The sequence below is a fragment of the Cricetulus griseus genome, chromosome 3 (assembly GCF_003668045.3).
Source record: "Cricetulus griseus strain 17A/GY chromosome 3, alternate assembly CriGri-PICRH-1.0, whole genome shotgun sequence".
Classification (NCBI taxonomy): Eukaryota; Metazoa; Chordata; class Mammalia; order Rodentia; family Cricetidae; genus Cricetulus; species Cricetulus griseus.
The window spans coordinates 138,467,344-138,493,671 of NC_048596.1; the positions used below are offsets into that span (position 1 = coordinate 138,467,344).

At 49.2% G+C, this 26,328-nt stretch overlaps 6 non-coding genes across 6 annotated transcripts; all 6 read left to right on the forward strand.

Annotated features, from left to right (window-relative positions):
- The first annotated feature begins 1,218 nt into the window (after positions 1 to 1,218).
- LOC113838367 lies at positions 1,219 to 1,310 on the forward strand. The gene has a single exon (XR_003488676.1). It is a non-coding gene; the product is annotated as a small nucleolar RNA SNORD116 (small nucleolar RNA).
- A 2,464-nt stretch (positions 1,311 to 3,774) lies between these two features.
- LOC113838371 lies at positions 3,775 to 3,866 on the forward strand. The gene has a single exon (XR_003488684.1). It is a non-coding gene; the product is annotated as a small nucleolar RNA SNORD116 (small nucleolar RNA).
- A 2,467-nt stretch (positions 3,867 to 6,333) lies between these two features.
- LOC113838370 lies at positions 6,334 to 6,425 on the forward strand. The gene has a single exon (XR_003488683.1). It is a non-coding gene; the product is annotated as a small nucleolar RNA SNORD116 (small nucleolar RNA).
- A 2,468-nt stretch (positions 6,426 to 8,893) lies between these two features.
- Positions 8,894 to 8,985, forward strand: LOC113838369. Its single transcript, XR_003488682.1, has one exon. It is a non-coding gene; the product is annotated as a small nucleolar RNA SNORD116 (small nucleolar RNA).
- A 2,469-nt stretch (positions 8,986 to 11,454) lies between these two features.
- On the forward strand, positions 11,455 to 11,546 carry LOC113838368. The gene has a single exon (XR_003488681.1). It is a non-coding gene; the product is annotated as a small nucleolar RNA SNORD116 (small nucleolar RNA).
- Positions 11,547 to 14,011: 2,465 nt separating this feature from the next.
- LOC118237629 lies at positions 14,012 to 14,103 on the forward strand. The gene has a single exon (XR_003488675.1). It is a non-coding gene; the product is annotated as a small nucleolar RNA SNORD116 (small nucleolar RNA).
- Positions 14,104 to 26,328: the final 12,225 nt, after the last annotated feature.

The window sequence follows — 26,328 nt, forward strand, 5'->3', positions numbered from 1 at the left end:
CTGAAGACAGGTGGTCCGAGACTGGCAGCCAGTCAGAGAAAAAGGCACAGGAACGAATGGTCGAGGACAGAGAAAGAGACGGGGCCAAACAGAGACAAAGCCAAAGCCAAAGAGACAGAGATTGAGAAAGAATGTCTGTTAGCCCTGCAAGGTCTTCCTTCCCTTCTCTAGAAGGCCTTAGAGGAAACTTTGGAGTCGTGTGACCTAAAGCACCTCAGGTCACTCTGGCAGGGGAGAGTGTGGTAGACCCCAGTAGCCTTGCCACAGAAATATAGATGCCCAACTGGTTTTGAGATGTTGAGGGAAGAGGAGGATTTGGAGGACCTGGGAGAGGCAGACGATGAGGAGGCAGAAGTATGGTGAACATGGCCGGAGCTGATGCTAGCGAGCCTTGAGGTTGAGACAGCAAGGTGAGGTTGCACTGGGCAGTGACCCCAGAGGACAGTGGACAGTGTTTCAGGAGTGACGTTTAACCAGGTGGGCCTGAAAGTTCTTTTCCGGAACGGTGTGCTTGCTGCTGTAGAAGTCCCTGGTTGTGCTTTCCAGCCAGACATTTGTTGCTTGACTGCAGGGTGGGGCAAACATCCTGCACCAGGCGAAGGAGGAGCTCTCATCCCCTAGGGGCGGCAACCCTCCATGTGCTGGCAGGCCATGCTGGAGGTTTTGGGCAGAGCAGAGGTGGTGAGAGAGCACAAGTGTTCTGAACATCCCGTGGAGACCAGCCCGGCCAAGCCCTCCCAGACCCGGTTGAAGAGTTCCCACTGTAATGGTGGCCTATGTGGTTTTCTGTGTTCACAGTGTCCAATCCTGGGTCCGGCCTGGCCGGGGTGCAGAGAGGGTGGCTTAGCGACCTTTGCCGAGGGCTGCAGGCTCCTGACTGAGCCTCCACCTAAGAGAAGTTGTTTGATGTGGCTGACATGCCTGAGAAGGCACGAAGATGAAGGTAAGCTTCCCAAGAAGTGCCCCATATGCTCAGGATTCTCGGGCCTTGGTGGTGCTGCTGGGACTGACCATTCGAGAACCCTGGGACTGTCTGCACCCTTGGCAGACTTAGGTCCTGGAGGTGCTGCCCCGTTGCGTGCAAGGGGCCCATTGCAGTGTGTTCCCATGCCCGGGCTGGGACACTCGATGATATTTCTTCTGGCACCCCACCAACACCCGCGCTGTCCATGAGTGTCCGTGCTGAATATCTGTGTGCAAGGGCACTGCAGCGTGCATGGATCGATGATGATTCAAATCAAACATTCCTTGGAAAAGCTGAACAAAATGAGTGAAAGCTCAATACGCCTCTCTCATCGGGACTGAGGTCCGGCACCTTGGGTCGCCCAAATCCTCCGGGAGTCAGACACAGGCTTGGGAGCCACTCCTCTGCTCCTGCCCTCCTCCAGCAGTAGGCAGAGTCCCTCCCTCCCGAGGGGCTGGTTCTTTGCCCCACTCTGCTAGCAGTCACGCCCATGGTGAAGACACAGTGGTTGCCTCTTGTCGGGAAAATTGCCTCGCTCTTGCTGACTAGAAATCCTGAGAAGATATGGGGTGGGGGGTGTGCTAGCCTCCAGCAGTGGCCCTCAGCCAGATCTCGGCCTTAGCAAAGGGAGCAGGAAGAGCAGAGTCCCCAACTGATTTGCCCTGCCCATAATGGATGGCAGGGCCCGGGTGGAGCCTTGTTCCAAGTTTTAAGTGGGTTGTAGCCCTCCAGTGTTGCTGCTGAGAGAGACTGTCAAGTCCAGGCTGCAGTGGGAGGTGCCCTGGCTCATGGCTTCTTGTGCTTTGGTGGCTGTGGTCTCCTGACTTGATGAGATTCTGTCAGGGAGCTGATGGAAGATGGCGGGGATTTGTGGGGAGGGCAGCCCCGCAAGGTACTCGTGAGTCCTGATTTAGAGGAAAAGAAGAGCCTAAGGTTTGAGGGGATGAAGGCAGCCGAATCCAGACGGGCATTGCAGATAGACAGCTAGCCAGGGAATCCTTACTGGGCCTTTCTGGAAGGCACGCATAGCACAAGGAGGCCTCAGGATACCTAGAGGAGGCGAAGGTGTTGACCCGTGCAGGAAGCGGCACTCGGGAGAATTCTGGTGGCGTGGCACCTTGCTCAGGCTTGCTGGCCTCCCCGTGGACGGCAATGGTGCCAAGATATTTTTCTGCCATCCAGGGACCTAGTTTGCTGCCTGTTTAGACTCCAGGCAATGTCATAGCCAGGTTGCACAGGTATGGATGTTTTATGCTCTTCAGCAGGTTGTGTTCCTTCCGAGGGCCCTCTGTGGTGGCCAGCCCCGGTAAGAGTCTTAGAAATGGCCCCGAGGTGCCAGGCTGTCTGTAATTCACGATGGCCTCAGGCTTCTGCCCATGTGGAGTTGAGCCCACACAAGCGACTCTGGAATGCTGGGTGGTATTTCTGCTCCCTGGGAGTTTTGAGTGTGCAGCTTCTCTTGGGAGACCTCAGGCTCCTTGGGAAACCGCCTCATGGAAGCTTTTGAGACGGGAAGCACGGATGCAGGGTCCGTGACTCCACACCGGTCTGGGGGACTGTTGAGTAGTACGGTGTGTCCCCTGAAGACAGGTGGTCCGAGACTGGCAGCCAGTCAGAGAAAGAGGCACAGGAACGAATGGTCGAGGACAGAGTAAGGGACAGAGAAAGAGACGGGGCCAAACAGAGACAAAGACAAAGCCAAAGAGACAGAGATTTAGAAAGAATGTCTGGTAGCCCTGCAAGGTCTTCCTTCCCTTCTCTAGAAGGCCTTAGAGGAAACTTTGGAGTGGTGTGACCTAAAGCACCTCAGGTCACTCTGGCAGGGCAGAGTGTGGTAGACCCCAGTAGCCTTGCCACAGAAATATAGATGCCCAACTGGTTTTGAGATGTTGAGGGAGGAGGAGGATTTGGAGGCCCTGGGAGAGGCAGACGATGAGGAGGCAGAAGTATGGTGAACATGGCCGGAGCTGATGCTAGCGAGCCTTGAGGTTGAGACAGCAAGGTGAGGTTGCACTGGGCAGTGACCCCAGAGGACAGTGGACAGTGTTTCAGGAGTGACGTTTAACCAGGTGGGCCTGAAATTTCTTTTCCGGAACGGTGTGCTTGCTGCTGTAGAAGTCCCTGGTTGTGCTTTCCAGGCAGACATTTGTTGCTAGACTGCAGGGTGGGGCAAACATCCTGCACCAGGCGAAGGAGGAGATCTCATCCCCTAGGGGCGGCAACCCTCCATGTGCTGGCAGGCCATGCTGGAGGTTTTGGGCAGAGCAGGAGTGGTGAGAGAGCACAAGTGTTCTGAACATCCCGTGGAGACCAGCCCGGCCAAGCCCTCCCAGACCCGGTTGAAGAGTTCCCACTATAATGGTGGCCTATGTGGTTTTCTGTGTTCACAGTGTCCAATCCTGGGTCCGGCCTGGCCGGGGTGCAGAGAGGGTGGCTTAGCGACCTTTGCCGAGGGCTGCAGGCTCCTGACTGAGCCTCCACCTAAGAGAAGTTGTTTGATGTGGCTGACATGCCTGAGAAGGCACGAAGATGAAGGTAAGCTTCCCAAGAAGTGCCCCATATGCTCAGGATTCTCGGGCCTTGGTGGTGCTGCTGGGACTGACCATTCGAGAATCCTGGGACTGTCTGCACCCTTGGCAGACTTAGGTCCTGGAGGTGCTGCCCCGTTGCGTGCAAGGGGCCCATTGCAGTGTGTTCCCATGCCCGGGCTGGGACACTCGATGATATTTCTTCTGGCACCCCACCAACACCCGCGCTGTCCATGAGTGTCCGTGCTGAATATCTGTGTGCAAGGGCACTGCAGTGTGCGTGGATCGATGATGATTCAAATCAAACATTCCTTGGAAAAGCTGAACAAAATGAGTGAAAGCTCAATACGCCTCTCTCATCGGGACTGAGGTCCGGCACCTTGGGTCGCCCAAATCCTCCGGGAGTCAGACACAGGCTTGGGAGCCACTCCTCTGCTCCTGCCCTCCTCCAGCAGTAGGCAGACTCCCTCCCTCCTGAGGGGCTGGTTCTTTGCCCCACTCTGCTAGCAATCACGTCCATGGTGAAGACACAGTGGTTGCCGCTTGCCGGGAAAATTGCCTCGCTCTTGCTGACTAGAAATCCTGAGAAGATATGGGGTGGGGGGTGTGCTAGCCTCCAGCAGTGGCCCTCAGCCAGATCTCGGCCTTAGCAGAGGGATCAGGAAGAGCAGAGTCCCCAACTGATTTGCCCTGCCCATAGTGGATGGCAGGCCCCGGGTGGAGCCTTGTTCCAAGTTTTAAGTGGGTTGTAGCCCTGCAGTGTTTCTGCTGAGTGAGAGAGACTGTCAAGTCCAGGCTGCAGTGGGAGGTGCCCTGGCTCATGGCTTCTTGTGCTTTGGTGGCTGTGGTCTCTTGACTTGATGATATTCTGTCAGGGAGCTGATGGAAGATGGCGGGGATTTGTGGGGAGGGCAGCCCCGCAAGGTACTCGTGAGTCCTGATTTAGAGGAAAAGAAGAGCCTAAGGTTTGAGGGGATGAAGGCAGCCGAATCCAGACGGGCATTGCAGATAGACAGCTAGCCAGGGAATCCTTACTGGGCTTTTCTGGAAGGCACGCATAGCACAAGCAGGCCTGAGGATACCTAGAGGAGGCGAAGGTGTTGACCCGTGCAGGAAGCGGCACTCGGGAGACTTCTGGTGGCCTGGCACCTAGCTCAGGCTTGCTGGCCTCCCCGTGGACGGCAATGGTGCCAAGATATTTTTCTGCCATCCAGGGACCTAGTTTGCTGCCTGTCTAGACTCCAGGCAATGTCATAGCCAGGTTGCACAGGTATGGATGTTTTATGCTCTTCAGCAGGTTGTGATTCCTTCCGAGGGCCCTCTGTGGTGGCCAGCCCCGGTAAGAGTCTTAGAAATGGCCCCGAGGTGCCAGGCTGTCTGTAATTCACGATGGCCTCAGGCTTCTGCCCATGTGGAGTTGAGCCCACGCCAGCGACTCTGGAATGCTGGGTGGTATTTCTGCTCCCTGGGAGTTTTGAGTGTGCAGCTTCTCTTGGGAGACCTCAGGCTCCTTGGGAAACCGCCTCATGGAAGCTCTTGAGACGGGAAGCATGGATGCAGGGTCCGTGACTCCACACCGGTCTGGGGGACTGTTGAGTAGTACGGTGTGTCCCCTGAAGACAGGTGGTCCGAGACTGGCAGCCAGTCAGAGAAAGAGGCACAGGAACGAATGGTCGAGGACAGAGTAAGGGACAGAGAAAGAGACGGGGCCAAACAGAGACAAAGACAAAGCCAAAGAGACAGAGATTGAGAAAGAATGTCTGGTAGCCCTGCAAGGTCTTCCTTCCCTTCTCTAGAAGGCCTTAGAGGAAACTTTGGAGTGGTGTGACCTAAAGCACCTCAGGTCACTCTGGCAGGGCAGAGTGTGTTAGACCCCAGTAGCCTTACCACAGAAATATAGATGCCCAACTGGTTTGAGATGTTGAGGGAGGAGGAGGATTTGGAGGCCTTGGGAGAGGCAGACGATGAGGAGGCAGAAGTATGGTGAACATGGCCGGAGCTGATGCTAGCGAGCCTTGAGGTTGAGACAGCAAGGTGAGGTTGCACTGGGCAGTGACCCCAGAGGACAGTGGACAGTGTTTCAGGAGTGACGTTTAACCAGGTGGGCCTGAAAGTTCTTTTCCGGACGGTGTGCTTGCTGCTGTAGAAGTCCCTGGTTGTGCTTTCCAGGCAGACATTTGTTGCTTGACTGCAGGGTGGGGCAAACATCCTGCACCAGGCGAAGGAGGAGATCTCATCCCCTAGGGGCGGCAACCCTCCATGTGCTGGCAGGCCATGCTGGAGGTTTTGGGCAGAGCAGGAGTGGTGAGAGAGCACAAGTGTTCTGAACATCCCGTGGAGACCAGCCCGGCCAAGCCCTCCCAGACCCGGTTGAAGAGTTCCCACTATAATGGTGGCCTATGTGGTTTTCTGTGTTCACAGTGTCCAATCCTGGGTCCGGCCTGGCCGGGGTGCAGAGAGGGTGGCTTAGCGACCTTTGCCGAGGGCTGCAGGCTCCTGACTGAGCCTCCACCTAAGAGAAGTTGTTTGATGTGGCTGACATGCCTGAGAAGGCACGAAGATGAAGGTAAGCTTCCCAAGAAGTGCCCCATATGCTCAGGATTCTCGGGCCTTGGTGGTGCTGCTGGGACTGACCATTCGAGAACCCTGGGACTGTCTGCACCCTTGGCAGACTTAGGTCCTGGAGGTGCTGCCCCGTTGCGTGCAAGGGGCCCATTGCAGTGTGTTCCCATGCCCGGGCTGGGGCACTCGATGATATTTCTTCTGGCACCCCACCAACACCCGCGCTGTCCATGAGTGTCCGTGCTGAATATCTGTGTGCAAGGGCACTGCAGTGTGCGTGGATCGATGATGATTCAAATCAAACATTCCTTGGAAAAGCTGAACAAAATGAGTGAAAGCTCAATACGCCTCTCTCATCGGGACTGAGGTCCGGCACCTTGGGTCGCCCAAATCCTCCGGGAGTCAGACACAGGCTTGGGAGCCACTCCTCTGCTCCTGCCCTCCTCCAGCAGTAGGCAGACTCCCTCCCTCCCGAGGGGCTGGTTCTTTGCCCCACTCTGCTAACAGTCACGCCCGTGGTGAAGACACAGTGGTTGCCGCTTGCCGGGAAAATTGCCTCGCTCTTGCTGACTAGAAATCCTGAGAAGATATGGGGTGGGGGGTGTGTTAGCCTCCAGCAGTGGCCCTCAGCCAGATCTCGGCCTTAGCAGAGGGAGCAGGAAGAGCAGAGTCCCCAACTGATTTGCCCTGCCCATAGTGGATGGCAGGCCCCTCCTGGAGCCTTGTTCCAAGTTTTAAGTGGGTTGTAGCCCTGCAGTGTTTCTGCTGAGTGAGAGAGACTGTCAAGTCCAGGCTGCAGTGGGAGGTGCCCTGGCTCATGGCTTCTTGTGCTTTGGTGGCTGTGGTCTCTTGACTTGATGATATTCTGTCAGGGAGCTGATGGAAGATGGCGGGGATTTGTGGGGAGGGCAGCTCCGCAAGGTACTCGTGAGTCCTGATTTAGAGGAAAAGAAGAGCCTAAGGTTTGAGGGGATGAAGGCAGCCGAATCCAGACGGGCATTGCAGATAGACAGCTAGCCAGGGAATCCTTACTGGGCTTTTCTGGAAGGCACGCATAGCACAAGGAGGCCTCAGGATACCTAGAGGAGGCGAAGGTGTTGACCCGTGCAGGAAGCGGCACTCGGGAGACTTCTGGTGGCATTGCACCTTGCTCAGGCTTGCTGGCCTCCCCCTGGACGGCAATGGTGCCAAGATATTTTTCTGCCATCCAGGGACCTAGTTTGCTGCCTGTCTAGACTCCAGGCAATGTCATAGCCAGGTTGCACAGGTATGGATGTTTTATGCTCTTCAGCAGGTTGTGATTCCTTCCGAGGGCCCTCTGTGGTGGCCAGCCCCGGTAAGAGTCTTAGAAATGGCCCCGAGGTGCCAGGCTGTCTGTAATTCACGATGGCCTCAGGCTTCTGCCCATGTGGAGTTGAGCCCACGCCAGCGACTCTGGAATGCTGGGTGGTATTTCTGCTCCCTGGGAGTTTTGAGTGTGCAGCTTCTCTTGGGAGACCTCAGGCTCCTTGGGAAACCGCCTCATGGAAGCTTTTGAGACGGGAAGCACGGATGCAGGGTCCGTGACTCCACACCGGTCTGGGGGACTGTTGAGTAGTACGGTGTGTCCCCTGAAGACAGGTGGTCCGAGACTGGCAGCCAGTCAGAGAAAGAGGCACAGGAACGAATGGTCGAGGACAGAGTAAGGGACAGAGAAAGAGACGGGGCCAAACAGAGACAAAGACAAAGCCAAAGAGACAGAGATTGAGAAAGAATGTCTGGTAGCCCTGCAAGGTCTTCCTTCCCTTCTCTAGAAGGCCTTAGAGGAAACTTTGGAGTGGTGTGACCTAAAGCACCTCAGGTCACTCTGGCAGGGCAGAGTGTGGTAGACCCCAGTAGCCTTACCACAGAAATATAGATGCCCAACTGGTTTGAGATGTTGAGGGAGGAGGAGGATTTGGAGGCCTTGGGAGAGGCAGACGATGAGGAGGCAGAAGTATGGTGAACATGGCCGGAGCTGATGCTAGCGAGCCTTGAGGTTGAGACAGCAAGGTGAGGTTGCACTGGGCAGTGACCCCAGAGGACAGTGGACAGTGTTTCAGGAGTGACGTTTAACCAGGTGGGCCTGAAATTTCTTTTCCGGAACGGTGTGCTTGCTGCTGTAGAAGTCCCTGGTTGTGCTTTCCAGGCAGACATTTGTTGCTAGACTGCAGGGTGGGGCAAACATCCTGCACCAGGCGAAGGAGGAGATCTCATCCCCTAGGGGCGGCAACCCTCCATGTGCTGGCAGGCCATGCTGGAGGTTTTGGGCAGAGCAGGAGTGGTGAGAGAGCACAAGTGTTCTGAACATCCCGTGGAGACCAGCCCGGCCAAGCCCTCCCAGACCCGGTTGAAGAGTTCCCACTGTAATGGTGGCCTATGTGGTTTTCTGTGTTCACAGTGTCCAATCCTGGGTCCGGCCTGGCCGGGGTGCAGAGAGGGTGGCTTAGTGACCTTTGCCGAGGGCTGCAGGCTCCAGACTGAGCCTCCACCTAAGAGAAGTTGTTTGATGTGGCTGACATGCCTGAGAAGGCACGAAGATGAAGGTAAGCTTCCCAAGAAGTGCCCCATATGCTCAGGATTCTCGGGCCTTGGTGGTGCTGCTGGGACTGACCATTCGAGAATCCTGGGACTGTCTGCACCCTTGGCAGACTTAGGTCCTGGAGGTGCTGCCCCGTTGCGTGCAAGGGGCCCATTGCAGTGTGTTCCCATGCCCGGGCTGGGGCACTCGTGGATATTTCTTCTGGCACCCCACCAACACCCGCGCTGTCCATGAGTGTCCGTGCTGAATATCTGTGTGCAAGGGCACTGCAGTGTGCGTGGATCGATGATGATTCAAATCAAACATTCCTTGGAAAAGCTGAACAAAATGAGTGAAAGCTCAATACGCCTCTCTCATCGGGACTGAGGTCCGGCACCTTGGGTCGCCCAAATCCTCCGGGAGTCAGACACAGGCTTGGGAGCCACTCCTCTGCTCCTGCCCTCCTCCAGCAGTAGGCAGACTCCCTCCCTCCTGAGGGGCTGGTTCTTTGCCCCACTCTGCTAGCAATCACGTCCATGGTGAAGACACAGTGGTTGCCGCTTGCCGGGAAAATTGCCTCGCTCTTGCTGACTAGAAATCCTGAGAAGATATGGGGTGGGGGGTGTGCTAGCCTCCAGCAGTGGCCCTCAGCCAGATCTCGGCCTTAGCAGAGGGATCAGGAAGAGCAGAGTCCCCAACTGATTTGCCCTGCCCATAGTGGATGGCAGGCCCCGGGTGGAGCCTTGTTCCAAGTTTTAAGTGGGTTGTAGCCCTGCAGTGTTTCTGCTGAGTGAGAGAGACTGTCAAGTCCAGGCTGCAGTGGGAGGTGCCCTGGCTCATGGCTTCTTGTGCTTTGGTGGCTGTGGTCTCTTGACTTGATGAGATTCTGTCAGGGAGCTGATGGAAGATGGCGGAGATTTGTGGGAAGGGCAGCCCCGCAAGGTACTCGTGAGTCCTGATTTAGAGGAAAAGAAGAGCCTAAGGTTTGAGGGGATGAAGGCAGCCGAATCCAGACGGACATTGCAGATAGACAGCTAGCCAGGGAATCCTTACTGAGCTTTTCTGGAAGGCACGCATAGCACAAGGAGGCCTCAGGATACCTAGAGGAGGCGAAGGTGTTGACCCGTGCAGGAAGCGGCACTCGGGAGACTTCTGGTGGCGTGGCACCTAGCTCAGGTTTGCTGGCCTCCCCGTGGACGGCAATGGTGCCAAGATATTTTTCTGCCATCCAGGGACCTAGTTTGCTGCCTGTCTAGACTCCAGGCAATGTCATAGCCAGGTTGCACAGGTATGGATGTTTTATGCTCTTCAGCAGGTTGTGATTCCTTCCGAGGGCCCTCTGTGGTGGCCAGCCCCGGTAAGAGTCTTAGAAATGGCCCCGAGGTGCCAGGCTGTCTGTAATTCACGATGGCCTCAGGCTTCTGCCCATGTGGAGTTGAGCCCACGCCAGCGACTCTGGAATGCTGGGTGGTATTTCTGCTCCCTGGGAGTTTTGAGTGTGCAGCTTCTCTTGGGAGACCTCAGGCTCCTTGGGAAACCGCCTCATGGGAGCTATTGAGACAGGAAGCACGGATGCAGGGTCTGTGACTCCACACCGGTCTGGGGGACTGTTGAGTAGTACAGTGTGTCCCCTGAAGACAGGTGGTCCGAGACTGGCAGCCAGTCAGAGAAAGAGGCACAGGAACGAATGGTCGAGGACAGAGAAAGGGACAGAGAAAGAGACGGGGCCAAACAGAGACAAAGACAAAGCCAAAGAGACAGAGATTGAGAAAGAATGTCTGGTAGCCCTGCAAGGTCTTCCTTCCCTTCTCTAGAAGGCCTTAGAGGAAACTTTAGAGTGGTGTGACCTAAAGCACCTCAGGTCACTCTGGCAGGGCAGAGTGTGGTAGACCCCAGTAGCCTTGCCACAGAAATATAGATGCCCAACTTGTTTTGAGATGTTGAGGGAGGAGGAGGATTTGGAGGCCCTGGGAGAGGCAGACGATGAGGAGGCAGAAGTATGGTGAACATGGCCGGAGCTGATGCTAGCGAGCCTTGAGGTTGAGACAGCAAGGTGAGGTTGCACTGGGCAGTGACCCCAGAGGACAGTGGACAGTGTTTCAGGAGTGACGTTTAACCAGGTGGGCCTGAACGTTCTTCTCCGGAACGGTGTGCTTGCTGCTGTAGAAGTCACTGGTTGTACTTTCCAGCCAGACATTTGTTGCTTGACTGCAGGGTGGGGCAAACATCCTCCACCAGGCGAAGGAGGAGCTCTCATCCCCTAGGGGAGGCAACCCTCCATGTGCTGGCAGGCCATGCTGGAGGTTTTGGGCAGAGCAGGAGTGGTGAGAGAGCACAAGTGTTCTGAATATCCCGTGGAGACCAGCCAGGCCAAGCCCTCCCAGAACCGGTTGAAGAGTTCCCACTATAATGGTGGCCTATGTGGTTTTCTGTGTTCACAGTGTCCAATCCTGGGTCCGGCCTGGCCGGGGTGCAGAGAGGGTGGCTTAGCGACTTTTGCCGAGGGCTGCAGGCTACTGACTGAGCCTCCACCTAAGAGAAGTTGTTTGATGTGGCTGACATGCCTGAGAAGGCACGAAGATGAAGGTAAGCTTCCCAAGAAGTGCCCCATATGCTCAGGATTCTCGGGCCTTGGTGGTGCTGCTGGGACTGACCATTCGAGAACCCTGGGACTGTCTGCACCCTTGGCAGACTTAGGTCCTGGAGGTACTGCCCCGTTGCGTGCAAGGGGCCCATTGCAGTGTGTTCCCATGCCCGGGCTGAGGCACTCGTGGATATTTCTTCTGGCACCCCACCAACACCCGCGCTGTCCATGAGTGTCCGTGCTGAATATCTGTGTGCAAGGGCACTGCAGTGTGCGTGGATCGATGATGATTCAAATCAAACATTCCTTGGAAAAGCTGAACAAAATGAGTGAAAGCTCAATACGCCTCTCTCATCGGGACTGAGGTCCGGCACCTTGGGTCGCCCAAATCCTCCGGGAGTCAGACACAGGCTTGGGAGCCACTCCTCTGCTCCTGCCCTCCTCCAGCAGTAGGCAGAGTCCCTCCCTCCCGAGGGGCTGGTTCTTTGCCCCACTCTGCTAGCAGTCACGCCCATGGTGAAGACACAGTGATTGCCTCTTGCCGGGAAAATTGCCTCGCTCTTGCTGACTAGAAATCCTGAGAAGATATGGGGTGGGGGGTGTGCTAGCCTCCAGCAGTGGCCCTCAGCCAGATCTCGGCCTTAGCAGAGGGAGCAGGAAGAGTAGAGTCCCCAACTGATTTGCCCTGCCCATAGTGGATGGCAGGCCCCGGGTGGAGCCTTATTCCAAGTTTTAAGTGGGTTGTAGCCCTGCAGTGTTGCTGCTGAGAGAGACTGTCAAGTCCAGGCTGCAGTGGGAGGTGCCCTGGCTCATGGCTTCTTGTGCTTTGGTTGCTGTGGTCTCTTGACTTGATGAGATTCTTTCAGGGAGCTGATGGAAGATGGTTGAGATTTGGGGGGGGGGGCAGCGCCGCAAGGTACTCGTGAGTCCTGATTTATAGGAAAAGAAGAGCCTAAGGTTTGAGGAGATGAAGGCAGCCGAATCCAGACGGGCATTGCAGATAGACAGCTAGCCAGGGAATCCTTACTGGGCTTTTCTGGAAGGCACGCATAACACAATGAGGCCTCAGGATACCTAGAGGAGGCGAAGGTGTTGACCCGTGCAGGAAGCGGCACTCGGGAGAATTCTGGTGGCGTGGCACCTTGCTCAGGCTTGCTGGCCTCCCCGTGGACGGCAATGGTGCCAAGATATTTTTCTGCCATCCAGGGACCTAGTTTGCTGCCTGTCTAGACTCCAGGCAATGTCATAGCCAGGTTGCACAGGTATGGTGTTTTATGCTCTTCAGCAGGTTGTGATTCCTTCCGAGGGCCCTCTGTGGTGGCCAGCCCCGGTAAGAGTCTTAGAAATGGCCCCGAGGTGCCAGGCTGTCTGTAATTCACGACGGCCTCAGGCTTCTGCCCATGTGGAGTTGAGCCCACGCCAGCGACTCTGGAATGCTGGGTGGTATTTCTGCTCCCTGGGAGTTTTGAGTGTGCAGCTTCTCTTGGGAGACCTCAGGCTCCTTGGGAAACCGCCTCATGGGAGCTATTGAGACAGGAAGCACGGATGCAGGGTCTGTGACTCCACACCGGTCTGGGGGACTGTTGAGTAGTACAGTGTGTCCCCTGAAGACAGGTGGTCCGAGACTGGCAGCCAGTCAGAGAAAGAGGCACAGGAACGAATGGTCGAGGACAGAGAAAGGGACAGAGAAAGAGACGGGGCCAAACAGAGACAAAGACAAAGCCAAAGAGACAGAGATTGAGAAAGAATGTCTGGTAGCCCTGCAAGGTCTTCCTTCCCTTCTCTAGAAGGCCTTAGAGGAAACTTTAGAGTGGTGTGACCTAAAGCACCTCAGGTCACTCTGGCAGGGCAGAGTGTGGTAGACCCCAGTAGCCTTGCCACAGAAATATAGATGCCCAACTTGTTTTGAGATGTTGAGGGAGGAGGAGGATTTGGAGGCCCTGGGAGAGGCAGACGATGAGGAGGCAGAAGTATGGTGAACATGGCCGGAGCTGATGCTAGCGAGCCTTGAGGTTGAGACAGCAAGGTGAGGTTGCACTGGGCAGTGACCCCAGAGGACAGTGGACAGTGTTTCAGGAGTGACGTTTAACCAGGTGGGCCTGAACGTTCTTCTCCGGAACGGTGTGCTTGCTGCTGTAGAAGTCACTGGTTGTACTTTCCAGCCAGACATTTGTTGCTTGACTGCAGGGTGGGGCAAACATCCTCCACCAGGCGAAGGAGGAGCTCTCATCCCCTAGGGGAGGCAACCCTCCATGTGCTGGCAGGCCATGCTGGAGGTTTTGGGCAGAGCAGGAGTGGTGAGAGAGCACAAGTGTTCTGAATATCCCGTGGAGACCAGCCAGGCCAAGCCCTCCCAGAACCGGTTGAAGAGTTCCCACTATAATGGTGGCCTATGTGGTTTTCTGTGTTCACAGTGTCCAATCCTGGGTCCGGCCTGGCCGGGGTGCAGAGAGGGTGGCTTAGCGACTTTTGCCGAGGGCTGCAGGCTTCTGACTGAGCCTCCACCTAAGAGAAGTTGTTTGATGTGGCTGACATGCCTGAGAAGGCACGAAGATGAAGGTAAGCTTCCCAAGAAGTGCCCCATATGCTCAGGATTCTCGGGCCTTGGTGGTGCTGCTGGGACTGACCATTCGAGAACCCTGGGACTGTCTGCACCCTTGGCAGACTTAGGTCCTGGAGGTACTGCCCCGTTGCGTGCAAGGGGCCCATTGCAGTGTGTTCCCATGCCCGGGCTGAGGCACTCGATGATATTTCTTCTGGCACCCCACCAACACCCGCGCTGTCCATGAGTGTCCGTGCTGAATATCTGTGTGCAAGGGCACTGCAGTGTGCGTGGATCGATGATGATTCAAATCAAACATTCCTTGGAAAAGCTGAACAAAATGAGTGAAAGCTCAATACGCCTCTCTCATCGGGACTGAGGTCCGGCACCTTGGGTCGCCCAAATCCTCCGGGAGTCAGACACAGGCTTGGGAGCCACTCCTCTGCTCCTGCCCTCCTCCAGCAGTAGGCAGAGTCCCTCCCTCCCGAGGGGCTGGTTCTTTGCCCCACTCTGCTAGCAGTCACGCCCATGGTGAAGACACAGTGATTGCCTCTTGCCGGGAAAATTGCCTCGCTCTTGCTGACTAGAAATCCTGAGAAGATATGGGGTGGGGGGTGTGCTAGCCTCCAGCAGTGGCCCTCAGCCAGATCTCGGCCTTAGCAGAGGGAGCAGGAAGAGTAGAGTCCCCAACTGATTTGCCCTGCCCATAGTGGATGGCAGGCCCCGGGTGGAGCCTTATTCCAAGTTTTAAGTGGGTTGTAGCCCTGCAGTGTTGCTGCTGAGAGAGACTGTCAAGTCCAGGCTGCAGTGGGAGGTGCCCTGGCTCATGGCTTCTTGTGCTTTGGTTGCTGTGGTCTCTTGACTTGATGAGATTCTTTCAGGGAGCTGATGGAAGATGGTTGAGATTTGGGGGGGGGGGCAGCGCCGCAAGGTACTCGTGAGTCCTGATTTATAGGAAAAGAAGAGCCTAAGGTTTGAGGAGATGAAGGCAGCCGAATCCAGACGGGCATTGCAGATAGACAGCTAGCCAGGGAATCCTTACTGGGCTTTTCTGGAAGGCACGCATAGCACAAGGAGGCCTCAGGATACCTAGAGGAGGCGAAGGTGTTGACCCGTGCAGGAAGCGGCACTCGGGAGACTTCTGGTGGCGTGGCACCTTGCTCAGGCTTGCTGGCCTCCCCGTGGACGGCAATGGTGCCAAGATATTTTTCTGCCATCCAGGGACCTAGTTTGCTGCCTGTCTAGACTCCAGGCAATGTCATAGCCAGGTTGCACAGGTATGGTGTTTTATGCTCTTCAGCAGGTTGTGATTCCTTCCGAGGGCCCTCTGTGTTGGCCAGCCCCGGAAAGAGTCTTAGAAATGGCCCCAAGGTGCCAGGCTGTCTGTAATTCACGACGGCCTCAGGCTTCTGCCCATGTGGAGTTGAGCCCACGCCAGCGACTCTGGAATACTGGGTGGTATTTCTGCTCCCTGGGAGTCTTGAGTGTGCAGCTTCTCTTGGGAGACCTCAGGCTCCTTGGGAAACCGCCTCATGGGAGCTCTTGAGACGGGAAGCACGGATGCAGGGTCCGTGACTCCACACCGGTCTGGGGGACTGTTGAGCAGTACGGTGTGTCCCCTGAAGACAGGTGGTCCGAGACTGGCAGCCAGTCAGAGAAAGAGGCATAGGAACGAATGGTCGAGGACAGAGAAAGGGACAGAGAAAGAGACGGGGCCAAACAGAGACAAAGACAAAGCCAAAGAGACAGAGATTGAGAAAGAATGTCTGGTAGCCCTGCAAGGTCTTCCTTCCCTTCTCTAGAAGGCCTTAGAGGAAACTTTGGAGTGGTGTGACCTAAAGCACCTCAGGTCACTCTGGCAGGGCAGAGTGTGGTAGACCCCAGTAGCCTTGCCACAGAAATATAGATGCCCAACTTGTTTTGAGATGTTGAGGGAGGAGGAGGATTTGGAGGCCCTGGGAGAGGCAGACGATGAGGAGGCAGAAGTATGGTGAACATGGCCGGAGCTGATGCTAGCGAGCCTTGAGGTTGAGACAGCAAGGTGAGGTTGCACTGGGCAGTGACCCCAGAGGACAGTGGACAGTGTTTCAGGAGTGACGTTTAACCAGGTGGGCCTGAAAGTTCTTTTCCGGAACGGTGTGCTTGCTGCTGTAGAAGTCCCTGGTTGTGCTTTCCAGCCAGACATTTGTTGCTTGACTGCAGGGTGGGGCAAACATCCTGCACCAGGCGAAGGAGGAGCTCTCATCCCCTAGGGGCGGCAACCCTCCATGTGCTGGCAGGCTCCCTCCCTCCCTCCCGAGGGGCCGGTTCTTTCCCCCACCCTGCTAGCAATCACGCCCCTGGTGAAGAGGCAGTCTTTGCTCCTGGCCAGGAAACTTGCCTTGCTCTTGCTGACTAGAAATCCTGAGAGGCAGTGGGTAGGTGTTCCGGCCTCCAGCAGTGGCCCTCAACCAGATTTTGGACTTAGCAGCGGGAGCAGGAAGAGCAGAGGTCCCTCTAATTTGCCCTGCCCATAGTGCATGGCAGGCCCCGGGTGGGGCCTTCTTCCAAGTCTTCAAGTGGGATGTAGCCCTGCAGTGTTGCTGCTGATAGAGACTGTCAAGTCCAGGCGGCAGTGGGATGTGCCCAGGCCCGTGGCTTCTTGTGCTTTGGTGGCTGTGGTCTCTTGACTTGATGAGATTCTGTCAGGGAGCTGAAGGAAGATGGCGGGGTTTGTGGGGTTGCAGGCCCACAAAGGTACTCAGGCTTCCTGATTTTCAGGAAAGGAAGAGCCTAAGGTGTGAGGGGATGAAAGCAGCCGAAGTCAGACGGGCATTGCAGATTGACAGCCAGCCAGGGGCACCTTCCTGGATCTTTCTGAAAGGCAGGCATAGAAAAAGGAGACTTGGGGATACCTGGAGGAGGCAAAGGTGTTGACCTGTGCAGAGGTCGGCACTCGGGAGCCCTCTGGTGGTGTGGCATTTCTCTTAGACTCCTAGGTCAGACTTGCTGTCCTCCCAGTGGAGGGCAACGGGGCCAAGATTAGTTCTCTGCCATCCAGGGAATGGGTGGGCCTTTCTGGACCCCAGGCAATGTTAAAGCCAGGTAGGACAAGCATGGCGTTTAGTGCCCTTCAGCAGTTTGTGATTTCTCCAGAGGGGCCTCGGTGGTGGCCAGCCCCGGAAACGGTGATGGCAATGGCCCTGAGGCGCGAGGCTGTTTGTAGTTCAGGATGGCCTCAGGCCTCGGCCCATGTGCAGTGCAGTACACCCAAGCGTCTCTGGAATGCCAGGTGGCATTTCTGGTCCCTAGGAGTGCTGAGTGTGCAGCTTCTCTTGGGAGAACCCAGGATCCTCGGGAAACCGCCTCATGGGAGCTCTGGGGAAGGGAAACACGGAGGCACTGTCCATGACTGCACACCTGTTTGTGCGATTCTTGAGCAGTTCGGTGTGTCTCCTGAAGACAGGTGGTCCGAGAATGGCAGCCAGTTAGAGAAAGAGGCACAGGATCGAAAGGGCGAGGACAGAGAAAGAGACAGAAACAGAGACAGAGACGGGGCCAAACAGAGACAAAGCCAAAGCCAAAGAGACAGAGATTGAGAAACAATGTCTGGTAGCCCTGCCAGGTCTTCCATCCCTTCGTTAGAAGGCCTTAGAGGAAACTTTGGAGTGGTGTGATCTGATGCACTTCTGGTCCCTGGCAGGACAGAGTGTTGTATATTCCAGTAGCCTTGCCACGGAAATGTGGATGCCCAACTGGTTTTGAGATGTTGAGGGAGGAGGAGGAATTCGAGGCCCGGGAGGAGGCCAGCGATGAGGAGGCAGAAGTATGGTGAACATGGCCAGAGCTGATGCTGGCGAGCCTTGAGGTTAAGACAGCAAGGTGAGGTTGCACTGGTCAGTGACCCCAGTGGACAGTGTTTCAGGGGTGACGTCTTCCCAGGTGGGCCTGGGGTTTTTTTCCGGAAAGGTGTGCTGGCTGCTGTCGAAGTACCTGGATGTGCTGTGCGGCCGGACACTTGTTGTTTGACTGCAAGGTGGGGCAAATATCCTGCAACCCTGCAAAAGGCGAAGGAGGAGCTCTCCACCCATAGGGCCGGAAACCCTCCATGTGCTGGCAGGCCATGCTGGAGGTTTTGGGCAGAGCAGGAGTGGTGAGAGAGCACAAGTGTTCTGAACATCCCCTGGAGACCAGCCAGGCCAAGCCCTCCCAGCCCCAGTTGCCCAGTTCCCACTGTAAGTGTGGCCTATGTGGTTTTCTGTGTTCCCAGTGTCCTATTCTGGGTCCTGCGTGGCCGGAGTGCAGAGATGATGTCCTAGCATCCTTTGCCCATTCAGGGCTGCAGGCTCCTGAATGAACCTCAGCCTCCAGAGGATTTGTGTGTTGTTGCTGAAATGCTTGTGGAAGCCCGATGATCAAGGTAATCCTACATCCGTATGCTCGGATTCTCAGTTTTGTTGGTCATGCTTGGACTGACTAAGTGCTCCCCTTATTAGACTTTCGTGTTCAATATGCTGCCCCTTTAGTTTCTTGGACCTAAATCAGGTGATCATAATCCAAAGCTGGTGCTTCTTCGTTTTTTTACATTCTACCAACACCCGTTTTTCCATGAGTTTCAGTGCTATATATGTCTCTCCAATTTAATGCAGTGTCCTCATACTTGTAATATACCCAGGCAAACAAATAGCCTCAAGGCTTCATTTAATGCCCTATCTCCTCAAACCTCTGCTATTTGCAGTATTATCTTTTTCTGCACCGTCATATAAGTATTATTCAAGATTGAGCTTTTTAATGAGTTTCATGTACTGGCAATTCCAGCAAGTTTTCACTGGAGGTAATTAAATTTTAAAGTACAGATTTTTTTTTTAAATTTCACAGTATCAATTTTGCTCTTCTTTTTTCTTCTTTGTTACCTGTTAATAAATCTGGCTTACTTTTCATATTCCTCCCATTCTAATGTTTTTTTTGTTTGTTTTTTTGTTTTTTGCTTTAGCTGATCATGTTTTTGTTCATTTTTCATATTTGGAAACTTCATCATAATGAGTATTTGTTGACTCTGCCGAAGTCATTTTCATTATTTTTCTTGTTTATTATATTGTCTAATTTGCCTTTATTGAGTTAAATTTTTTATCATGTCACCAATATTCCTTTTATCTCTTCATATACCCTTCTTTTGATAATTCATGTATATATCTGTAGTCTTATATTGTTTCCAAAATCTCTAGTGGACAAATGCCCAATTTTATTTTATTTCTTTTGTCTCAATTTAGTTTTACATATTTGTTTTTTGGCAATTTTATACATTCTCTTCATTTCTTATCCAATCCTTCTGCCAAGTCCCCTCTCAATTTTCATGTTGTTTTTTGTTTTTTGTTTGTTTTCTTGAGAACTTTTGAGTTTAACTCGGCCTCGAACATGAAGATCATCACTGGAGCTTCAATAAATTACCAGTAGTTATAACCCTGAAGATGTTTACCTCTTCCCCTTTTACAATAGGATAAAACAAAGTTTGTTATTTTAAAATTACTTTTGTTAAATTAGTAAGATGAGACCAGTTTTAAAAAATATGTTATAGGGGATTCATTTTATCTCAGGTTATTGCATTTATACCCTGCATCATGTATTAATTTTAATATTATTCTCACTTAGATTTAAACACATCCAGTTTGACAATATGTTTGTGACTTACTTTAATCTTAACATTGTTATTGCCATACAAAATTCATGAAACATTTGACATAATTTTTTGAATTTTTAAATTTAAAAGAGATTTTCCATACAATATATTCTAATTGTGGTTCCCATTCCCCATTTCCTCCAATTTCCCTCCATTTCCCCACTCATCCTTTCTGTCTGTCCTTCTTTAGAGTTCAAACCCACATCCAAAATGTAATAATAATAATAATAATAATAATAATAATACCATACAAACTGGAATAGGACATAACAAATTATAAATAAAAAGAATAAAAACAGCACAGGAAGCACATATAGACACTAATATACACCCAAATAATAATATATAAGGAAAATAATTATAATGATAAAATTTTTCCTAGAGAAAGCCTTGTGAGATTAAAAAAACAAGCAAACAAAAACAAAAAAAAACCTTCTAAAAGTACCATTGTTTTTGCTTTGTTTTGGTTATCTGGTAGTAGGCATATTAAAATGAGTCTTTGGAGGTTGCTGTATGCAGCAACCTCTAAGTATGAAATCTGCCTGTAAGTTTTGTCTATTAAATGAGCAAAAACATATAATGTTCTAAATGACTTCTAGTTATGATAACTAAAATTCAAATTAGTTCACAGTCTTCCTCACCTGAACATATATATAATTTCAAAAATGAACAACAAAGAGCTTGTATCAAATCAAAGACTCTATTCTGACTGGAAGAAGATGACTGTATCCAGGTACTTCCAAGTCACTTCTTCACTATGAAAATCAAGCTGTTGAATTGCCATACATTATATAATAGTACATGTTGACTTTGAATATACTAGGAGAATATTCATTTCCAATTCCATTAACATTTGAGTATCTCAAATAGCTAAACATTTTCTCACTCTTAATGTTCTTGAAATACTTTACAATTAAATTTCTTATTGTTTATAATATTTAATGTTTCATTTGAATTCTTTCTTCCTTCCTTCTCTCCTTTCTTTCTTTCTTTCTTTCTTTCTTTCTTTCTTTCTTTCTTTCTGATACAGAACCTTTTTACATATCCATGGCTTTCCTGGAACTCACTATACATATACATTTCTGTCTTTGAACTCACAGAAATCTATCTACCTCTGCATTCTCGGTGCTAGGATTAAAGGTATGTGCTACCACACCAAGCTTTTTACACTTTATATATTTCAAGGTGACAAAATGTACTACTCTGTGTTTAATGATGGTACAAATCAAGATATTATATATTTTCACTTAATCATGATTTGTTATGAATATTTGAATACCATAATCCCTACCTTATTTATTCAAAATAATTTTAAGTGTTTAAAATATTGAAGGTTTTTCACTGTCTTTATAAAATGTATATATGTCTATTTTCTAGTTATTCAATATAACCTGGATAAAACAAAATATGTTGTTTTAGTATTGTATTATCTAAGAGCTATTAATACATGTAAATACATCAACAGCTGTTTTGTTTTTTCAACCAATTTTAAATTATTATTTATTAAAATTTAAGTTATTATGGCAGGCAAATACAAATTGTTTTTTGTTAGAAAAACATTTACACACTTTTCAGAGGGTAACTGGCATATGAAGTAGAATAAGGCACACACAGTAGAAATAGTTTGACATTTATTCATTTTTAAAATTAAAATATTAGTAATTGTTTCAAATACATTATTATGAAGTAACATTATGGTTATCTACAACTCTAAGATGCCTTTGTAAGTCTTAAAGCAAGTCTTTAAAAATTGACATTAAAATATTTGGAGTTGTTTTTTGTGTAGGGCAGTCTAAGATATGGATCTTGAAAAACCCATTTGTCTGTTTTAAACATTGCAGTAGTAATTAAAAAATCCTTAAAACTGTGCAGTAGGGGTGCATGTCTTTAATCCCAGGGAGGCAGAATCACACTGTTCTCTATGATTTCAAGACCAGCCTGGTCTACAGAGTAGTTCAAGGACAGCCAAGGTTATACAAAGAAACCTTCCTGAAAACAGAGAAAAACCCAAAATGACAAAAATATCCTTAAAATAAACCTTTTAATGCTTATATTTACACACACACACACACACACACACACACACACACACACACACCATATCTAAAAGTGACGACAGACATAAGTTATCCTCTTAATGTTTGGAAGAAAGAGTTCAGTATCTTGAATGATGGTAAAAGTCCAATAAAAGAAAAATACATCCTAGAGAAAGAATAGTCATTTCTTGGTTAATTTACATTCTCAAACAACAGGGAAATGGAGAACCGGAACTTAGATGAGGGCCAAATAGAAAATGTGTTGACTAAAATTGTACTATTATATATAATGTTCTTAAAAACCAGGATTTTAAAACTTTCAGTTACTGAAACTCATGTCAATTGTTCTAAGAAAGATCTAGGACCATTAGCCATCTCTGTTTCAACTAAAAGGCCACACTGGTTAAATATGTTCTTTTTGTCCTTTTCCATTCTTTGTCTGTTAAAATTTTAGTTTCATGATGAGCAAAAGGATGCTGGGTCGTTTTAGTTTATATTAACTTAAAATGAAATTTGTTACTGTGTAAATTATATAAAAACATACTCATATGAGAAAGAATATAGGCTGGAAGAAACAGGAATTCACTCTCTTTTTGGCTCGGAGGTGGAGTAGGTAAGGTGGCTGTGGTTTTGCCCCTTTATCTCTCTAATCTCTCAGCATTTCCCCCTATAACTGACTCTGAGGTTTTATTACCAAGACCTATTAGAACTCACAATACATCTGTGTGTTTTGGGTCAGGCTTACATGATGCTTTTGGGATTGATTGTCTATGCTTTTACCATTTGACCATCTTTTTTCAATGAGTCTTCGGGTTATCATACATGTTTACACAAACATAAGAGTATGCAACACACTGGGTGACTCAACACACAAATATTTCCCTGGTGTGCCAACAAATTTCCTTCTGAGCCAGGGACACAGTATGTTTGTTGAATTCACTATGAGGCCTGCACATCCTAGGGTGTCCACCTGACAGATCTACCCATTTAGGTATGAAGGAACAAGTGCCTCTCATCTTTTGTATTTTTGTTATCAGGTACACACACAATTCTTAAAATAAAGGCTGGTGAAGTCAAAAGAGAAACTGAATGAAAATGCAGACTTAGGTATTGAAGTAGTGTCAGGAGGCAAAGACTAAATGATAATATATCAAAACATTTTACACACACACACACACACACACACACACACACACACACACAAAAAAAAAATCAATAAAACACGCAAACAAAAAAACCCAAGACAGGCAAAATGTCTTCAAATCCTCAAAAGTGAACAAAATACAAATGCCTTTAGCGATATGAAAGTAAGAAAGCAAACAAAATGAAGCCAATGTTTAGAAAAATATGCTGTCAAAGCAAACAAACTAGATATCTTAAGCCAAATGCATGGATTAATGCCATTAATGATGAATTTCCAGTCACCAATAATGCATTTGTGTCACATTAAGAGGAATAAAAAAGCATTTCCCCTTGGAGTCATTTAACCCAGAATGAGTCCAGATTTGAATTCTGTACTTCACACTTGTTGTGTGTTACCTTCATCTGTTTATTCTATGAATTTGAATCTGTGTTTATGTGAAGGCTATCTTGTGAATCTGTAATGGTCTGTGTCTTATGTCTATCTATATGTGACCGTGTGTGCGTGCATGTGTCTGTGTATGTGTATGTCAGTCTGTGTCAGTGTATGTGTATATTTTGTGTGTCTTTGTGTCTTCCCCCAAAAAAACATGTCTTTACTCTGTCTTTCCTGGACAGCATGGGGAGCATCAAGTATGAAATGAATGGGATAATTTACAGAAATATTTAAGAATTTTACAAAGGATTAGGTCACTGGTTCCAACTGACCCTAACTGACCAAGCCAACAAGCCTAAGTACAAACACCATTGCATATCAAACAATATATACAAATAAACAATTACTTTAGAAAAGTATTTGCCATGTTCATTTACTCCCGTCAGTTAAAGAACTAAAAAGAAGAAAAATAAATCAACAGTTAGTAGAAGAGAATAAGAGCAAACAAAATAAATGTGAAGACATACACAAATGTAGAAGACATACTAAGAAAAAGACTAATCCTCCATAAAACAGAAAAGTCCACTCTCATTGAGAAGGCTGGTGTTATGTTTGCTGAAGGTTCTCCCTCATCTGAGTATTGGTTGATTTGAAGAAACATAGAATGGCTGATTCATTCACAATTGTTATATAAGCATGGCCTGATTTGACACCAAAGTTTTTAAGCCAGACTATCAGCTGGGGCTTACTGGCAGCAGAAAAAGCCTACAAGACTTTTGTTTTAAGTTGCCAGGCTTTTGTCTCAGGTCAAGAAGGTGAGGAAGAACCCTGGAAGTTCACCAACTTTATTATTTCTATATTGCCCCTCTCCTTCTGTCTGCCTCCCAGGGAAATCTGTGTAATACCTACTCTCACTTTCAGCAAAATATACTTGCATTATCTGGGTCAGGAGTAGAGAAGGGGACGTGCTTTAAGATTGCAACTATATATTGGCTTAGATTGTAAAATTTGATTACATGGGGAAGTCAAGGCAAGTAAGGTCATTGTTACATTGTTCTCTTATAGTCAGGTTAAGCAAACAGGCTGAATATATAGTAGAATAGCAGTCTTAAGCTATATTGTTAACCCTGGATTAAGAGATTTTTTTCATAATGTATCATCACTTTAATTATTTTGGAAGAAGATATAAAAGGAATCTGTCAAATTAGGATCCTACCAAAAAAGCCTTCAATCAAGCCAAGGGTGGTCCTAGAACCACAGAAAGAAGACAAAAACATTCCACCTGTAGATATAACACCAGACAGTCTATATTCAATGGGTCAATCAGTTATCTGGCTTCCATTCAAGTGATTCATGCAGAGAAAAAAGAATCATTTTTGGAGTCCTAACTTGTAGCCCAACACTACTTGGGCTCTTTGGTTTAGCTCATTAACCCATTTGCACATATGGGAGTGATTTTGCTCAACCAATGAACTCTGTTATTTATAAACATGTGACCCTGGAACATTCCTAGCAAAAACTGCTACACCCTGGTCATGGAAGAGTACCAAAAGCCACAGGCAGGGAAAGAACCAATGATCTGTTAGATTTAGTGCCCCAGGTTTCCTTCATGCCCTTCTCAGGTAGCTTTCTTGCTATTTCAAAGAGCTTCTGGTAAATTGAAACGTGAGAGAAGGAAGATATACTGGCATTATAGGTGTCTGCCTCTCATTTATAGTTCTTAGAGATTCTAGATATAAATCTTGTCTCCTGACTTGATTTCAGGGAGATAAGAATTATTTACTGTTGTAGCTGTAGTTCTGATTTCAGAGAACACCCTCTGGGATTTCCAGTTTCTTGGGTCCCTAAACGAGGAACTAAACCAAGGGTGTGTATCTAGTTATATAAATAGACAGTTTATGAAAAGGAAAAAGCACTCACCTGAGTACAATTAGGTCAGAGACCTGGGAAATAGGAGAAACTTACTTAAGGTTCACTTACTGTTTTTCATGTACTTTCTCTGTTGACTATATTCATGTAAGTGACAGTCTTTCTACAAACTGGCTGTTTCTATGGTAATTTAATGGAACTTTCTTCATTGGTCTCCCTCCCCCTTTCTTTTCATTTGCTGACTTATTCTTAAGCTAGGCAAGGTTGTAAATAACTCTGTAGTCCTTGTCAAGGTATGGTACTGCCCATTCTCCTGAAAATGAATTTGACCCTTTGACTTCCAGCAGGAATTTTAGCATTTTCCTACTTACATCAGTAGAGTCATGGGAAATTTGAAATTTCTTTTTTAAAAATTTTTAAAAATATTTATTTATTATGTATACAATGTTCTGCCTGTATGTATGCCTGCAGGCCAAAGAGGGCAACAGGTCTGATTATAGATGGTTGTGAACCACCATGTGGTTGCTGGGAATTGAACTCAGGACCTCTGGAAGAGCAGTGAGTGCTCTTAACCTGTGAGCCACCTCTCCAGTCCCAAATTTCTTTCTTTTTATTATTTTATACATTACATCTTGACCAGTTTCCTTCCATCCATTCCTTCCAGTCGCCTTGACCTTTTCCCTCAGATACACACTTCCATTTCCCTTCATAAAAGAGCAGCCTTCCGGGCGGATCAACCAAACACAGCATAATAAATTACAATAAGACTAGGCACAAACCCTCATAACAAGGCAAGACAAAGCAACCTGGGAGGAGGAAAAGGGTCCAGACTCAGGCAAGAGTCAGAAACACCCACCATTCCCATTGTTAGGAGTCCCACAAGAACACCACACTTTGCAAACATAACACATATACAGAGGCCCTAGTTTAGACCAGTAGAGGCTCTATGATTGTCACTTTAGTTCCTTAGAGTCCCTATGAGCCCTGCTTAGTTGATTCTGTAAACCAAGTTCTTATTGTGTCCTTGACCCATCTGGATCCTCCCCCTCTTCTGTAGGCCCCCAAGCTCCACCTAATAATTGAAATGCCTTAAAAATACTTTGTGTTTAATAGTCCTATTGCCAGTGGACACTCAGCACATTTGTCTGATATATAGTAACTTCTTGCCTGCTAAATTCCATCTACTCTCACCAAAATGAATTACATTATTAGTGACTGGAATCACCAACAAAATTTCAATGGAAAAATCAACATAATGGGAAAAAATTCTAAGATGATTGAGGAAACACAAAAGGCATAAACATCCAAATCAACCTTGATGTAAATGAGCAAAAGCTGGACAAGTCACATATGTTAGTCCCACTTGGTGAGAATAGGACCACTACCACAATTTTTGAGCAAATTTGAAGTAAGCTCCATTAAATATTGGTCAGGAAAATAGATACTGGCCATGTCCATACTTAGAATTCTCAAAGAATGGCCAGGAATTATGTTAGGTGTTGATAAAGGCAAAACCCACAAGACTACAAACT